The sequence below is a fragment of the Carcharodon carcharias genome, chromosome 6 (genome assembly GCF_017639515.1).
Source record: "Carcharodon carcharias isolate sCarCar2 chromosome 6, sCarCar2.pri, whole genome shotgun sequence".
In the NCBI taxonomy this organism is placed as follows: Eukaryota; Metazoa; Chordata; class Chondrichthyes; order Lamniformes; family Lamnidae; genus Carcharodon; species Carcharodon carcharias.
Window position 1 is genome coordinate 129467356 of NC_054472.1, and position 18825 is coordinate 129486180.

The window sequence follows — 18825 nt, forward strand, 5'->3', positions numbered from 1 at the left end:
AGGCATAGACTATTTTCTAAATGGGGAGAGAATTCAGAAATTTGGAGTGCAAAGGGACTTGGGAGTCCTAGTCCAGGATTCTCTTAAGGTTAACTTGCAGGTTGAGTCGGTAATAAGGAAGGCAAATGCAATGTTGGCATTTATTTCGAGAGGACTAGAATATAAAAGCAGGAATGTGCTGCTGAGGCTTTATAAGGCTCTCGTCAGACCACATTTAGAATATTGTGAGCAATCTTGGGCCCCTTATCTCAGGAAGGATGTTCTGGTCCTGGAGAGGGTCCAGAGGAGGTTCATGAGAACGATCCCAGGAATGAAAGGCTTAACATGTGAGGAACATTTGAGGACGCTGGGTCTATTCTCGATGGATGAGGGGAGATCTGATTGAAACTTACAGAATACTGAAAGGCCTGGATAGAGTGGACGTGGGGAAGATGTTTCCATTAGCAGGAGAGACTAGGACCTGAGGGCACAGCCTCAGAGTAAAGGGAAGACCTTTTAGAACAGAGATGAGGAGAAACTTCTTTAGCCAGAGAGTGGTGAATCTGTGGAATTCATTGCCACAGAAGGCTGTGGAGGCCAGGTCATTGAGTGTATTTAAGACTGAGATAGATAGGTTCTTGATTGGTAAGGGGATCAAAGGTTACGGGGAGAAGGCAGGAGAATGGGGTTGAGAAACTTATCAGCCATGATTGAATGGTGGACCAGACTCAATGGGCCGAATGGACTAGTTTCTGCTCCTTTGTCTTATGGTCTTAATTAGGAAAGCTAATAGAATGTTATTATTTATTGCAATACAAAAGTAGGGAGGTTATGCTTCAGTTATACAGAGCAGTAGTGAGATCACATCTGGAGTACTGTATACAGTTTTGGTCACCTTATTTAAGGAAAGATAGAAACAGTTCAGAGAAGGTTTACCAGGCTAATACCTGGAATGGGCGGGTTGTCTTATGACGAAAGATTAGACAGGCTAGGTTTGTATTCACTGGAGCTTAGAAGAGTAAGAGGTGACTTGATTGAAACATATAAGATTCTGAAGGGTCTTGACAGGGTGGATTTAGAGAGGATGTTTCCTCTTGTGGAAGAATCTAGAACTAGGGGTCACTGTTTAAAAATAAGGGGTCACCCATTTAAAACGGGGATGAGGTGAAATTTTTTCTCTCAGAGGGTTGTGAGTCTTTGGAACTCTCTTCCTTAAAATGTGGTGGAAGCAGAGTCTTGAATATTTTTTACAACAGAGGTGGATAGATTCTTAGTAAACAAGGATTGATCAGTTATTGGGGGAAGGAGGGATGCAGATTTGAGGTTATTATTAGGTCAGCTATGGTCTTACTGAATGGCAGAGCAGGTTTGAGTGGCTGAAGGCCTACTCCTGCTCCTTGTTCATATGTAATGCAGGATCAGACGGAGAGCACCCACTCCTGATTCAATCCAGGATCAGGCCAAGAGCACCAACTCCTGATTCAATCTGGGATCAGGCCGAGAGCACCCACTCCTGATTTAATTCAGGAGAGACCGACAGTCTTGATTTAATCCAGGGTCAGACTGAGAGCACCCAGTCTTGATTTAACCCAGGGTCAGACTGAGAGCAGCCAGTCCTGATTGAATCCAAAATCAGGCTGAGAGCACCCAGTCCTAATTTAACCCAAGGTCAGACTAACAGCACCGAGTCCCAATTTTATACAGGATCAGACCAAGAGCACCCACTATGGATTTGACCCAGGGTCAGACTGGGAGTACACAGTCCTGATTTAATCCTGGATCAGACTGAGTGCACCCACCATTCACTGAGTCAACTCACAGATGCCAAAGGTTAATTAAACTTTCATTAACCACCAGGCACCAGTCTGAGAGCATGCAACACAGATTGAAATAACCCACAGATACCCAGGGCAGATCTCATGAATTCCCAGATGCCGGGGTAAATAGTTAGTCAACTTCCAGTGCAGACTAACTTAATCTTCAGACACCAGAGATTAGTCTCAAAGCACTCAGTGCCAAATGATATCACCCTCAAGACACCCCAAGAATGAGAAAGAACACCCAATGGTAATTGACTTAGCCAACAGACACCCTGGGATTCATTGTAGATCATCCAGTGTCAACTCTCTTAGCTCAGCACTCAGGTTATTAAATGCAGACTTCCATAATCCATTGACATCATTGACCACTTTGAAATTGGCCAGGGATGTTTTATAACCAGTGGATATTCATTAATTAATTGAGGGTGTGTCTTCTTTATCTTACTCACTTCTGATGGTCATTATGATAGCATCTATTGTTAACAAAACCTGTTCTACTTATAATGTCTGGTGTCAAGAAACATTTTGATAAAAAATTCCTTTTTGCAAGTAAAGGCCAGTAGGTATCACTTATGAGCTGGCTAAACACTAACAACACGAGCCTTCCTGTTCCTAATATATAAAAATGTTCTGGGTTCCACAAGTCATGCTGAAGCTATACATCACCATGGATAGATTACGAAAAAAGCACTTTGTACAATTCTATACCACCTTGTACAACATAAGAGGCCAAAGGCCTAGAGGCAATGCAGACAACAATCAATCTGATCACTGGTGTTGAAATATGAACTAAAGGCAATAATTAGATAAATTAGGACACAATAGCAATGAAAAAACACACCCCAGAAAAGACTGTATAAAACTCTGCAAGATAATTAATGAAAAAATAAACTCAGAACAATTCCACTAATGAGATGTATAAACCAACTGTCAATTTATATCAGTTCATGTTTGAAAGAAAAGCTGCTCATGATTTTTATATCTATTCTCTTGAGTTTTAAGAGGTTGTTTCCTGAAACCCCAGTGCTGGGGTCTCAACTTTTTACAATTTATATAAATGACTTGAATGAAGAGACTGAAGGAACATTTGCTGAGAACATTTGCTGACAGCACAAAGATAGGTAGGAAAGTAAATTGTGAAGGGAACATAAGGAGGCTACAAAGGGACATAGGTAGGTTAAGTGAGTGGGCAAAGATCTGGCAAATGGATTATAATATGGGCAAATGTGAAATTATCCATTTTGGCAGGAAGAATAAAAAAGCTTATTATCTAAATGGTGAGAGATTGCAGACACCTGAGGTTCAGAGGGATCTGAGTGTCCCAGTACATGAATCACAAAAGATTAGTATGCAGGTACAACAGGTAATTAGGAAAGCTAATAGAATGTTATCCTTTATTGTGAGGGGAATTGATTACAAAAGTAGGGAGGTTATACTTCAGTTATACAGGGCATTGGTGAGACCACATCTGGAGTATTGTGTACAGTTCTGGTCTCCTTATTTAAGGAAAGATGTAATTGCGTTAGAAGCAGTTCAGAGAAGGTTTACTAGACTAATACCAGGAATGGGCGAGTTGTCTCATGAGGAAAGGCTGGACGGGTTAAGCTGGTATGCACTGGAGTTTAGAAGAGTAAGAGATGACTTGATTGAAACCTTTAAGATCCTGAGGGTTCTTGACAGGGTGGATGTGGAGAGAATGTTTCCTCTTGTGGGATAATCTAGCACCAGGGGTCACTGTTTAAAAATAAGGGTTTGCTCATTTAAGACAGGTGAGGATTTTTTTCTCTCAAAGGGTCATGAGTCTTTGGAACTCTCTTCCTCAAAAGGCAGTGGAAGCGGAGTCTTTGATTATATTTTAAGGCAGAGGTGGATAGATTCTTGATTAACAAGGGGGTAAAAGGTTATTGGAGGTAGGTGGGGATGTGGAGTTGAGGTTACAATCAGATCAGCCATGATTTTATTGAATGATGGAGCAGGCTCGAAAGGCCAAGTGGCCTATTCCTACTCCTAATTTGTATGTTCGTGTGATTTATAAAACAGTGAGGTTGACATGTCTGGACACAGGTGACTATTATTTAATTTTAACTTTTTTTTGTTTTATCCTTTTGCCTTTATTAGTCATGCCCCTCTAAAAAGGGGGCCCATTTTTTTGTTTGGTGAGACTAGACCAATCCACTGGTGTCCCCTACAGTTCATTAAGCAAATGCATACCAAATACCCAACCCTAACAGTGATATGGTTGCTGTTGAGTTTATATCGTTGAATTAATTGCATTTAATGATTAAGGTTGACATAAAATATAGAATCACTATTGAACTACCTGCACTGTCACAAAATCGCCACCTGCCGCAGTGCAAGTACAGATTCTTCAATTCTCATCATTTTCAAATTCAATATAAATTGGGAAAAGTTTACATCCTTACATGGATTCTGGCAGATTATAGATTGCATGGCACTTGCAGATATGTTATTATACAGTATACATAGCTCAACCCATTTTGGACAACATTACCTACCAACTCAAAAACAAAAACTGAATTACCTGGAAAAACTCAGCCGGTCATCATGAGGACTCGAAACGTCAACTCTTTTCTTCTCCGCCGATGCTGCCAGACCGGCTGAGTTTTTCCAGGTAATTCAGTTTTTGTTTTTGTTTTGGATTTCCAGCATCCGCAGTTTTTTTGTTTTTATTACCTACCAACTTTTTTTTTCTGGTCGGGAGGCTGAGGTCAAAGGTTGGCCCTTGGACTTAGGCAAGCTTCGGGGAATCTTTGAAAATTGGCTGGTGTTCAGGTGGGTAGTCTCCTAAAGATTTCCTTTAGTTTGACTGGGGTAATAGAATGAGGTATAATAATGGTAATAGCATGTCACTCTAAAAATGAGCATGTCTCGTTTTAATACCTTTTCAATCAATTAGCATCACTCTTCAAATAAACACCGCCCAATTTCTTGCGTTTAACAGCTTTCTATTTTTCTCCACCCACAACCATAAACCAGTTGAGCCAAATTTCAATTAGATTGTTATAAAAAAATTGAAGTGGTTGGGTTCTGGATGTGAAGAACGGCCTTTTGAAAGAGACACCACCTCAAAGTGTCGGGAGTGAGGAGGAAAAATTCGCTTTGAATTATTAATCTGGAAATTTCAGTATTTTTACGTGTGCATTGTAGGATTTTTAATCTCAGCTCCTAAACTATATTTCTGAAATTTGTTTTTAAAGGAGTGTTTCTCTGGGTGAGGCAGCAAACCAGTTCATACACACAGTGAAATCTGCGTCCCGACCCTGGGCTGCTTCCAGACGCTGGTTCTGTGTGTTTGTGTGTGTGTGTCCGTAGAGGGGAGGGAGCTGGCTTTTGCCACAGGAAGTGCTGAATGAAGCGGTAGTGACACTAGTGCAGACCATTTACAATCCTGCTTGCCGCTTTACCTGTCACCCTGGTACGTGCGTTTTCCTGTTGCCTTACTCCCGGAAAGTAGGACTTTTATTCTGTTGCTAGTTTACTCTTTAACAAAAGAAACTGATGATGCCTTGTTTAACGCAATGTTCTGTGCGCGTGTTTTTAGGGTGTAGTCAATGTCAAAAGAATGTTAACTCATGAAGCAAGAATGCAAGCTTTTTTGTGGGTGCACGATTTTCTTTACTCTTTTGAGTATTAATGTTGCCTGAAGGAAGTTATGGAAATGGGAATTGCATAAATAAACATCTGATTTGTGTTTTGCCACGGGGAAGGGCTAATGTCGCACGGACTGGGCAGTATTAAAATGTGTTGTGATGGTGTACAAGTGGTTAATTGGCTTAATTTCAGAAACCGTCATAGGAGAAGTGTTGTAGATGAGCGAACGTTTGCCGCAGCTGGCTGAGTTTCTGTTAACTTTTATATAACAGCAGATGTATTGAGCCTGTGCTTTGTGGATCAAAATATTCGTATGCTGCTACAAGTTCAAGTACAGGACTCCATTTGCATCGTAGAACTGGTTATAAATGTTTTTCGGGATGATGTGTTCGGAACAAATTTTCATCCGTTTTCGGGATGTGACGTTACTGTCAGGTTCTGCATTTATGCCCCTCCTTAGTTTTCCGGAGAAGGTGGTGATGGTCGGGGGTCCGCCCGTTTGGGCCACTGCGGAATTCACCCCCGTTCATAAAATGGAACGGTTTCTGAAACCTGCAGAAATACTGGAGCTACACATGTGTAATTGCTTTAAAATTGAGTTTATAATTGAGTTAAGTTATGATCTATATGATTTATATCCGATTCATTTCTGAAACCCACTGATCTAGAAGTTTAATGTTCATTTGAATATCTGACTATTTATACCCATCCAGTAGAGAAAATTTCAGTTTCAGTGATGACTAGTTATTTGTCTAGTTCATTTTCAAAAAGGTTTATTGGCAGAACCTTAACTACTTCTGATGAGAATTATATTCCACCTAGCTGCTACTCTGAGGGAAAAGTATTTTATCTCGCTTGGGAACAGGTCCTGTACTCATGACTAGTTTTATTTGGACTCTTGTGCTAATACTGGTATCAGTAGAGTCATGCTCATTATGGCACATTAAATCCATGCTGACTCTTTCGAGCTTGGCTCCAAGCAGTTCCGTTTCCCTGCATCATCCTCGTACCCTGTAAGGTGATTTCTCTCAATTGTCCATCCAATTTCCTTTTGAAATCATTGATTGTCTCTGCTTCCACAGTGAGACCCAGGTAATTACCACTTACTATATGGGAAAAAAAACTTACTCACATGCTTCCCTCACCCAAAACCAGGTATCTCTTGTCAAGATCTTAAATCTATGTCTCCTAGTGCTTGTACCATCAACTAATAGAAATAGATTTTCTTTGATTACTTTATCTAAACCTGTCAATCTTGTACACTTCTATTACCTCCTTTGTTCCAGAGAGAACAAACCCAGCTTCTCCAACCTAACCTTGTAGCTAAATTCCCTCATCCCTGGAACTATCCTGCTAAATCTCCACTGCATCGCCTCAATGACCCTACAATATGATGATGAATAGGATGCAATACTCCAATTGTGGCCTAACCAGAAAAGGTTCTGCATAAGTCAATGGAAGAGCTCATGGTATTGGAGGCTGATATATTAGTGTGGATAGAGGAATACTAACTAACAGGAAATGGAGTCGGAATAAATGGGTCATTTTCAGAGTGATGATCTGTAATTAGCAGAGTGCCACAGGGATAAGTACTGGGGTCTCAACTATTTACGATCTATATTAATGACTTGGATGAAGGGACTAACTATTGTAGGAAGGCAGGTTGCGAAGAGGATACAAAGTGTCTTCAAATGGGATCTAGATAGGTTAAGTGAGTGAGGAAAATTTTGGCAGACAGTATAATATGGGAAAATGTGAGTTGTCCCCTTTGGCAGGAAGAATACAATAGAAAATTAAAAGGGAGAATGCAGAATGTTGCAGTACAGAGGAAACTTTTTTTTCTCTATCAGTTCATGGGATGTGGGTGTTGCTGGCCAGGCCAGCATTTATTACCTACTTCTAGTTCAGAGGGTATTTTAAGAGTCAACCACATTGCTGTGGTTCTGGAGCCACATGTAGGCCAGACTGGGTGAGGACAGCAGATTTCCTTCCCTAAAGGACATTAGTGAACCAGAAGGTTTTTACAACAACTGACAATGGCTTCATGGTCATCATTAGACTTGTTGAATTCAAGTTCCATCATCTGCCATGGCAGATGATGGAATTATCCTAGGTCTCTGGATTTCCAGTCCACTACACCAATGCCTCACCGATTGTGCCTGGGTGTCCTTGTACATGAATCACAAAAAGAGCAAGTAATTAGGAAGGCAAATAGAGACATAGAAAACAGGAGCAGGAGTAGGCCATTCAACTCTTTGAGCCTGCTGTGCCATTCAGTATGATCACGGCTGATCCTCTATCTCAACGCTATACTCCTGCGCTCTCCCCTTAACCCTTGATGCCTTTAGAATCTAGAAACCTATCTATTTCCTCCTTAAGTAAATCCTGTGACTTGGCCTCCACAGCCTTGTGTGGTAGAAAATTCCATGGGTTCACCACCCTCTGAGTGAAGAACTTTCAATGGCATGTTTGCCTTTATTGCAAGGGGGGGTGAAGTATACAAGTCTTGTTACAATTATACAGGGCACTAGTGAGACTGCACCTGGAGTACTATGTACAATTCCAGCATCCTTGTGTAAGGTGGGATATGCTTGCATTGGAAGCAGTTTGGAGAAGGTTCACTAGGCTGATTTCTGGGATAAAGGGTTGTCTTATGAAGAAAGGTTGAGCAAATTGGGCCTATACTCATCGGAGTTCAAAGAGTGCAAGGTGATTTTACTGAAATGCTGAAATCTTAAGAAGGCTTCACAGGATAGATGCTATGAGGGTGCCCCCTCTCATGGGGGAAATCTAGAACTAGGAGACATAGTTTAAAAATAAGGGGCCTCACAGTTAAGATGGGGATAAGGAGTATTTTCTTCTGAGGATTGTTAGTCTTGAATTCTGTACCCCGGAGAGCAGTGCAGTTTGTGCCATTGAATATACTCAAGGCTGAGTTGGACAGATTTTTGATTGAGAAGGAATTCCAGGGGGACAGACAGGAAAATGGAGTTAAGGCCAAAATCGGATCAGCCATGAATTTATTGAATGGCAGAGCAGGATCAATGGGCTGAATGGCCTACTTCTACTTTTATTTCTTATGATCAATTTTAATTGCTCCACCATTGGTTGTGCCTTCAGTTGCCTAGGCCCAATCTCTGAAATACCCTCCCTACAACTCTCTACCTTTCTATCTCACTTTCCTCCTTTTAAGACACACTTTCAAGCCTACTTCTTTGAACATACTTTTGGTCATGACCTAATACCCCTTATGTGGCTCAGTATCATACATTGTTTTATCATGCACCTTTGGGTGTTTCATTGCTTTAAATGTGCTATATAAATATAAGTTGTTATATTGCCCCTCTCTATCCCTTCAGCCAAAATTCATCACCTCATACTTATCTCTATATTAAATTACATCTACTTGTTTTCTGTCCATTCTGCTAGCCTATCTATGTCCTGTTGCAGATAATTGATCTTATCCTAACTATTTGCCACTGATATCAAACTGTGGAAAAGTTTGAAATTTTACTCTTGTATTCCAATATCCAAGTCTTTTGTATATATCAACAAAAGCAGTAGTCCTGGCACTGAAGTTTGGGGAACACCACTGTCTACCATCCTCCTTTCTGAAAAACTTGCTGAATTCTGTTCTTAAGATTTTATCCAAAGTGACTCTGACCCTCCAATTCCATGAGCCTCAATTTTGTTAACCAGTCTTTTATGTGGTACTTTGTCAAGTGCTTTCAAAAACAAAAATTGCTAGAAAAACTCATCAGGTGTGACAGCATCTGTGGAGAGAAAGACAGTTAATATTTCGAGTCCATATCACACTCACTTTTGTGTCTGTTATTTTTTTCCTTGATTATTGTTTCCAGAATCTTACCCATTGCTGATGTAATACAACCAGTAGATCCGAGTTATATTACTGGCTGCAAAACGCTCAGTAACAAAGAAGGGCTGAATGTGCAGAGTTTTGCCATCCTATCCAGGAAACTCATTTATAATGTTCAGGAGAGCGGACGCTCTTGTCCACACTCTTCTAGCCTCAAATATTGTGTAGGAAGTTAACATTTAGTCCTGGGCAATTTAAAATGTGGGCTTGCATTAAACTGAAGTTATACTACATTGTGTAAAGCCAAAGTGGTGTGAGATCTCATAATCAGCTAATTTCTGAACACCCAGCTTCAGTATGATCAGGACTATGCTGTTTTTATATTATAATGGTAGCTTTAAACAATCTGGTTACATCCACGTTATCCACAACTCTGAATATTTAAAAGATCTCGGTTATCTGTTCTTCAATAAGAACAAGTTGCTTTTGCTTTATAATGCTCCTTTGAAGAGCCTTGGCCTTTTATTACATCAAAGGCATTATATAAATGAGTTGTTAATTAATCCATTTATCATAATTGGTGGCCATGTCTTCAGCTGCCAAGGCGCTAAGCTCTAGAACACCCTCCCTGAATCTCCAGGTCTCACTTTCCTCCTTTAAGACACTCCTTAAAACCTAACTCTTTGATTAAACATTTGGCCAAAGCAAAAACAAAAATACCTGGAAAAACTCAGCAGGTCTGGCAGCATCTACGGAGAGGAGCGCAGTTAATGTTTCGAGTCCAAATGACCCTTCAACAGAACTAAGTAAAAATAGAAGAGGTGAAATATGAGCTAGTTTAAAGGCGGGGGGGGGGGGCGGGGGGACGACAAGTAGAGCTGGATAGAGGGCCAGTGATAGGTGGAGATAACCAAAAGATGTCACAGACAAAAGGACAAAGAGGTGTTGGAGGTGGTGATATTATCTGAGGAATGTGCTAATTAAGGGTAGAAAGCAGGACAAGCAAGGTACAGATAGCCCTAGTGGGGGTGGGGTGTGGTGAAGGAATCAAAAAAGACTAAAAGGTAGAAGTAAATCAATGGTTGGAAATACATTTTAAAAAATGGAAGTAGGTGGGAAAAGAAAAATCTATATAAATTATTGGAAAAAAAGTGGGGGGGGGGGGTGGTGGAATCGGAAAGGGGGTGGGGATGGAGGAGAGAGTTCATGATCTAACATTGTTGAACTCAATATTCAGTCCGGAAGGCTGTAAAGTGCCTAGTCGGAAGATGAGGTGCTGTTCCTCCAGTTTGCGTTAGGCTTCACTGGAACAATGCAGCAAGCCAAGGACAGACAGGTGGGCAAGAGAGCAGGGTGGAGTGTGAAATGGAAGCTCAATGCAAACTGGAGGAACAGCACCTCATCTTCTGACTAGGCACTTTACAGCCTTCCAGACTGACTATTGAGTTCAACAATTTTAGATCATGAGCTCTCTCCTCCATCCCCACCCATTTTCCGATTTTCCCCCACCTTTTTTTCCCAATAATTTATGTAGATTTTTCTTTCCCATCTACTTCCATCATTTTTAAATGTATTTCCATCCATTGTTTTATCTCTACCTTTTAGCTATTTTTGATTCCTTCACCCCACCCCCACTAGGGCTATCTGTACCTTGCTTGTCCTGCTTTCTACCCTTAATTAGCACATTCCTCATAATATCACCACCTTCAACATCTCTTTGTCCTTTTGTCTGTGACCATCTTTTGGTTATCTCCACCTATCACTGGCCCTCTATCCAGCTCTACTCGTCCACCACACCATCCCCCCCTACCTGCCCCCTTAAACTAGCTTATATTTCACCTCTCTTCTATTCTTAGTTAGTTCTGTTGAAGGGTCATTCGGACTCAACATTAACTGTGCTCCTCTCCATGGATGGTGCCAGATCTGCTGAGCTTTTCCAGGTATTTTTGGATTTCCAGCATCCACAGTTTTTTGCTTTATCTTAAACATTTGGCCATCTGCCTTAATATCTCTTTATATGGTTCAATAAATTTTATTTTATATTGCTCTTCTGAAGCACCTTATTGGAGTACCTACTTTTAATGTATTACATGAAGTCATTGTTGTATTTTGACTCTTGGAATTATCCTTGTCGTTCAGGCGTGACTGATGGATAATGGCGCTTGATGGCTAAAAGTTGATTACTCACTATATTCCATGAGTGAGGAATGTGACATTCTCTTGTTTGAAATCTTGTGCTATTGTGGTAACTTTTAGTAGAATGTTAACAGCTCTTTTGGAATCTGAGACTGTCCAAGACCTGAGTACTTCTGAGGCATCTAGCCCTTGGCTGTCTTGTACATCTGGACAGGATAGGCTCACCATCGCTCTCTGCTATGACTGTCCTAGTCGTTTTGTTCTGTTTCTTTTTGGGATCTGGATGTCACTGGCAATTCTAGTATTTTATTGCCCATCCTAGTTACTCTTCGGAAGATGATGATGGACCTTGTTGAATTCAGCAGTCTGTAAAGTGAAGGTACTCTCAACACTCGGATACAGGACAATTTTATTTGCATAATAATGCACATTGCTCCTTTGAATGTTATTCCTTCTAAAGTCTCACATCATTTTTGTGAGTAGACATACTTCACTTCCTTCCCTTGACCCGTGCTCACCTTTATTCAAAGCATGGGTTTGTGTGTATGAGATTATTTTCTCTTGCCCTTTATAACTTTGGTGAAATTCACTGCGGGCTTGGAACTTCATCTTGCTTACGTGATAAAAATAAACTACAGTATGTACTTTCTCTTAGCTTTAAGAACAGCAAGATAGTTAATGAATTATGTCATGTTTCCAGATGAACACCAATACCTTATTTATGGGGCTACTTGCTTATGACAGCTTGCATCTTTGCAAGTCTAAGTTTGACAGCCAGGTCACAGCACTTCCCTTGATCCTGCAGCAAATTTTCATGGGCCATGTTCATTCACAATATGGTGAACAGTCTAATCCGGGTGACCACAATTGCATGCTGGGCTGTACCTGGCTACTAAGATGTGCTGTTCTATTTTTTAAAATTCACTTTTTTTCACTGCTGAAGAAACACAATCTCTGCCCTGTGTCTCTGTTCAAGAGCCAAGTGGGTCTGGACTTCCCTAATTACATCTCCAGTCTTTGACAATGACTGCTAACTTGCTTAGTGCTAGCCATTGAAAGGAAGAAGCAAAGGGAGGTGACGGGAATTGACCTATAAATTTTTTTTATTCTTTCATGATCTGTGAACATTATTGGCAAGGCCAGCATTTGTTGTCCATCTCTAATTGTCCTTCTTGAACTGCTATAGTTCATGTGGTGTAACTAAACACACACAATGCTGTTAGGAAGGGTGTTCCAGGATTTTGACCCAGCAAAAGTGAAAGATCAATAAAGTTCAAAGTCAGGATGATGTGTGGCTTGGTTGGGAACTTGCAGGTGGGGGTGGTCCCATGTGCCTGCTGCCCTTGTCCTTCTAGGTGGTAGAGGCTTGGCAAGTTGCTGTAGTGAATCTTGTAGATGGTACAAACTTCTGCGACTGTTGGTGAAGGGAGTGAAATTTTTAGGCAGTGGATAGGGTGCCGATCAAGTAGGCTGCTCTGTCCTCGATTATATCGAGCTTTTTGAGAGTTGTTGGAGCAACATTCCTCCCAGCAAGTGGAGAGTATTCCATCACACTCCTGACTTGAGCCTTGTAGATGGTGAGCAGGCTTTGTGGGGTCAGGAGGTGAGTTATGTGCCACAGAATTCCCAGTCTTTGACCTTGGAGCCACTATTTATACGGTTGGTTCAGTGTCATTTTTGGTAAGTTTTAACCCCCACGATGTTGATGGAGGATTCAGCAGTGTAGTGCTGTTGAATATCAAAGGGAGGCGGGGGGATTAGATTCTTTCTTAGTGGAGATGGTCATTGCCTGGTATCTGTGTGGCATAATTGTTTTAAATGTTAGCTGTCACCTATCAACTCCAATCTGAATGTTGTCCAGATCTTGCTGCATGCAGGCCAGATTGCTTCTGTATCTGAAGCCTCTGAACATTGTGCAATCATCAGCAAACATTCTCACTTCTAACCTTATAATGGAGGAAGGTCATTGATGAAGCAGCTGAAGATTTTTGGGCCTAGACACTGCCCTGAGGAACTCCTGCACTTTTGTCTTGGGACTGCGAAAATTGACTTCTAACAGCCACAACCAGCTTCTTTTGCGCTAGGTATGACACCAACAGGTGGAGAGTTTTTTTCCCTTATTCCCATTGACCTCAATTTTGCTAAGCCTGTGTGATGCCACACTTACTCAAATGTTGCCTTGATGTCAAGGGCAGTCACTCTTATTCACCTCTTGAATTACACTGTCTTTCTATACTTGGACCAGTTCTATAATGAGGTCTGGAAACAAGTGCCCCAATCCAAATTGAGCACTGGTGAGCAGATTATTGCTATGTAAGTGCCATTTGATAGCCCTGTCAATGACATCTTCCATCACTTTGGTTGAAGCAGGATTGGCAATAATTGGCAGGATTGGCAATAATTGCCAGGATTGGATTTGTCCTACTTTTTGATGGACAGGGCATACTTGGGCATTTTTCCACAATCAGGTAGATGCCAATGTTGTAGCAGTACTGGATTGGTTTGGTAAGAGGTATGACTAGTTCTGGAGCACAATTCTTCAATATTATTGTCAGAATGTTTTTGGGGCCCACAGCCTTTGCTGTATCCAGTAGCTTCAGCCTTTTCTTGAATTCACGTGGAGCGAATAGAATTTGGCTGAAGATCGGCACCTGTAATGCTGGGGACCTCAGGAGGAGGCTGAGATGAATCATCCACTTGGCACTTCTGGCTGAAATTGGTTGCAAATACTTCACCTTTGTCTTTTGCACTGATCTGCTGGGCTCCTTCATCAATGAGAACTGGGAGTTTTATGGAGAGTTCTCCTCCTGTTAGTTGTCTAATTGCTTATTGCCATTGATGTCTGGATGTGACCAGATCAAAGCTCTGCAGTCCTATTAGTTGATTGTGGAATTGCTTAGCTCTATCACATGTTGCTTCTGCTGTTTATCATGCATATAGCCCTGTGTTGTAAGTTCACCTTATTTTTTGGAAGCCTGGTTCTACTCCTGGCATGCTCTTCTACAATCCTCATTGAACCCTTGGCTCAATTGTATTAGTAGCATGAGGTTACAGATTGTGATTGAATACAATTCTGATGGTGCACTGTACCTTTTGGATGTCTAGTTTTAAACTGCGAGATCTGGTTTTGAATCTCCCATTTAGCATGGTGGTAGTGCCACACAACATGAGGGTATCCTCAGTGTGAAGATGAGGCTTGTCTTCACAAGGACTGTGTGGTGGTCACTCCTACCAATACTACCATGGATCAGATGCATCTGCGATAGGTAGATTATTGAGATTAGGTCGGGTAGGTTTTTCTCTCTTGTTGATTCTCTCACCACCTGTTACAGGGCCAATTTGGCAGGTATGTCCTTTAGGACTCAGTTGGTAGTGGTGCTACCAAACCCACCCTTGGTGATGGACTTTGAAATCCCCCCACCTGAGTACATTTGGTGCCTTTGCTACGCACAGTAATCCTTCCAAGTGATGCTTAACATGTAAATTTATTGAGAATAGTAGGTTGCAAGCATGTTTGACCTGGTGCCATGAGACTTCATGGAGTCAAAGACGCTCAGGGCCACACCCTTATGACTGTACGACATTGTGCCATCACTTCTGGTGGGTTTGTCCTGCCAGTGGCTCAGTACATACCCAGGGAATGGTGATGGTCATGTATGGGACATTGGCGGTAAGATATGACTAGGTGCACATGATTGTCAGGTTGTTGCTTAGATAGTCCATGGGACAGTTCTCAGCTTTGGCGCAATCTTGGCAAAAAGCCCCCGGATGTTAGTGAGGAGAACCATGAAGGCTTATGAAGTCTCCTCCTCAATTTGGCTGCCTTTAGAAATTTGTCAACATCCCCTCCGTACTCCATGATGACATGCAAACAGTGATCCTCACCAATGGAATCACCACAAATCCTATCTCAGTGAAAACCTGGGGTCAAACCGGGTTGTTTTATTGCACCAACTCTCTTCTCCATCTTCCTCACTGCACTTCACCACCTCCAGCAAATTACTCCAAGGCATTGGAGGTAATCTAGAGAACGGACAAACCGTTCAACCTATGCTGCCTTCGGTCTAAAACCAAAATCACTTCAACCTCCAGTCATTGAGCTGCGTTATGCAAATGACGCTTGTGTGCGCTCACTCAGAAACTGAGCTCCAGGTCATTGTCAACTCCTTCTTGGAAGCATATGAGGAAAAGGGGCTTTTCACTAAACACCCAGAAAACTAAGGTCCACTTCCAACCATCTCCCACAGCACAACACCCCGCCCCCCCCCACCGCCAAATCATTTAAGATTGAAGGCAAGATCCTGGAAAATGTGAACTGTTTCCTGTGTCCGAGATAGATAGATAGATTCTTGATTGGTAAGGGGATCAAAGGTTATGGGGAGAAGGCGGGAGAATGGGGTTGAGAAACTTATCAGCCATGATTGAATGGTGGAGCAGACTCGATGGGCCGAATGACCTAATTTCTGCTCCTATGTCTTATGTGTCTTGGCATCCTCCTCTGGATAGAGGCAGACATAGATGATAAGATTCATCATCACCTCAAATGTGCCCGCTCAGCCTTCTGAGGAAAAGGGCAATTGAGGACCAAACCATAGATTAAGGAATTGGTTTACTGGCAGCAATGATCCCTGCACTTCTACATGTTTCAGAGACTTGGACAACCTACAGCAGGCACCTCAAAGCACTTGGAGAAATATGGCCAGCAGTGCCTTCACAGGATCCTCCAAATCTGGTGGCAAAGGCAGTCTAACAGTAGTGCCCTCTCCCAAGCCAACTTGCCCAGTATCGAGGCACTAATCACTCAAAACCAGCTTCACTGGGCAGGTCATGTCGCACATTTACCTGACACCAGACTCCTGAAGCAACTGCTCTATTCTGAACTCAGTAGCAGCGGGAGACTTCCTGGAGGTCAATGGGTGTCCTCAAGGCACCTCTGAAGAGATCAGACATACCCACTGATTCATGGGAGACCCTGGCTTGTGACCAACCAAAATGGAAAAGGTTCATTTGGGAAGGCACTGAACAAATCAGACTTCTGAAGCATGTAGAACGAAGTCGAGGTGTCGGAGAGGGTGCACAAACCTCCAAGCACCATCTGCACTGCATGTGGCAGAGACTGCAGATCACCCATTGGATTTATCAGTCATCTCAGAACCCATTGAGCCAGATTGGAGTCCCGCGGGACTGCTTAAGAAGAATATTAAAGTTAAAGGTCAGAAATGTAACTCGCCCTTAGTATATACTTTCTCATTAAAGTGATTTTTGTTAGCACGCCATTTGAACACATTAAGAAGTGCTGAACAAGGGATAGATATCTGTAGCTAGAAAACAGATTCTCAAGATATCTCAGAGTCTTAAGTGTAATAGTTCCTTGACTTTTTCTGGTTAAACATAGTCCTCCTAACAGTGGATGCAACATTTTCCCTTTACCAGGCGGTTTTACTTTTATCTGCCTTCTAGACACGATATGTGGAAGAGTTATTTTTAGAAGGTCTTACAACTGCAATTAAGGGTGATATGTGTTATGCATACATACAAACCGTGTCTCCCAATCACTGCAATGTTGAAGGATTTGTGCTGATCTAGATGACCCTTGCGATTGTGCATCCTCTTATTAGTACAATAGTACTTGTTCAAAGAAAGGTTGTAAGATTAAGTCCAGCAATTACAGACCAGAGTTTAACTTCAGTGGTGGGGAAGTTTTCTAGAAACAATTATTTGGGATAGAATTAATAGTTACAAGGAAAAATGTGTTTTGATTAGCAAGAGCCAGCACGGATTCCTTAAAGGAAGATCATGTTTAACCAACTTGCTGGAGTTTTTTGAAGAGGTAACAGAGGGTTGATGAGGGTAACGTTGTTGATGTGGTGTCCATGGACTTCCAAAAGGCATGCAGTACAATGCGGCACAATAGACTTGTGAGCAAAGTTATAGTTCATGGACTAAAAGGGACAGTAGCAACGTGGATACAAAATTGGCTGAGTAACAGGAAACAGCGAGTAATGGTTAATAATATTTTTTGGGCTGGAGGAAGGTTTGTAGTGGAATTCCCCAGAAGTTGGTGTTGGGATCCTTGCTTTTCCTGATGTATATTAATGATCTAGTTCTTGGTGTGCAGAGAACAATTTCAAAGTTTGCGGATGATACAAAGCTTGGAAGCATTGTAAACTGAGAAGGATAGTGTAGAGCTTCAAAAGGACATGGACAAATTGGAGTGGCAGATGAAGTTCAATGCAGAGAAGTATGAGGTGATTCATTTTGATAGGAAACACATAGAGAGACAATATAAAATAAGGGGTACAATTCTGAAGGCGTCCAGGAGCAGAGGGACCTGGATGTATGTGTGCATAAGTCATTAAAGGTGGCAGGACAGGTGGAGAGAGCAGTTAATAAAGCACACAATGTCCTAGGCTTTATTAATAAGGGCATAGAGCACAAGAGCAAGGAGGTTCTGCTGAAATAAAAGCCAATTACTGCAGATGCTGGAAATCTGAAACAAAAAACAGAAAATGCTAGAAAAACTCAGCAGGTCTAACAGCATCTGCGGAGAAAAAAAAAACAATTAACATTTAGAGTCCGTGTGACTCTTCAGAGCTAAAGAGAAGTAAAAATGTAATGAAGTTTATATGTTTGTTTTATTTATAATAAATTTCATTTTTATTTCTCTTTAGCTCTGTAGAAGAGTCATACAGACTCAGAATGTTCTGTTTCTCTCCACAGATGCTGTTAGACCTACTGAGTTTTTCAAGCATTCTGTTTTTGTTTGAGGTTATGCTGAACTTGTATAGGACATCAGCTGGAGTATTTGTGTACAGTTCTGGGTGCCACATAGGAAGGATGTGAACACTTTGGAGAGAGTGCAGAAGAGGTTTACAAAAATATTTCCAGGGATGAGAAACTTCATTTATGAAGATAGATTGGAAAAGTAGACACTGTCCTGATCTCCAAGGAGAACAGTCCAAGAGGAGATTTGATAGAGGCGCTCAAAATCATAAGGGGTTGAACAAAATAGATAGGGAGAAACTGTTCCTGCTTGTAAGAGGGTCGAGAATGAGAGGGCGCAGATTTAAAATGATTTGGAAATGAAGCAAATGCAATGAGTGTGGTCGGGTCTGGAATGCACTGCCTGGAAGTGTGGTGGAGGCAGTTTCAATCGAGGCATTCAAGAAGGCTTGAGATCATTGTTTCTATTCAAATAATGTGCAAGGGTATGGTGAAAAGGCAGGAGATTGGCACTGAGTCATAATGGTCATTCAGAGAGCCGGTGCAGACACAATGGGCCAAATGGCCTCCTTCTGCACCGTAACAACTCTGATTCTGTGAAGGAGTTGATGTAACTGATTATTTCTCATTGCAGGGCTTGGGGTGTTATAAATAGGGGAAAATAAAATCATTCTCTGCCTGTAACAAGCTGTTGACACTGCCAGCAGCCAATTAAGGAGAATGCAGATACAATTGGGT

General features: G+C 41.7%; 1 protein-coding gene across 2 annotated transcripts in view; it reads left to right on the top strand.

Moving 5' to 3' along the window:
* The first annotated feature begins 5135 nt into the window (after positions 1–5135).
* LOC121278925 (copine-3-like) overlaps positions 5136–18825 on the top strand; it is a 105124-nt gene continuing 91434 nt past the window's right edge. Inside the window, exon 1 of one of the 2 annotated variants that reach the window (XM_041189480.1) lies at positions 5136–5235. The gene's annotated coding sequence lies outside the window, so the exon portion shown is untranslated. Of the gene's footprint in view, positions 5271–18825 lie in introns of both variants that reach the window. The other variant, XM_041189481.1, reaches the window with a different exon arrangement.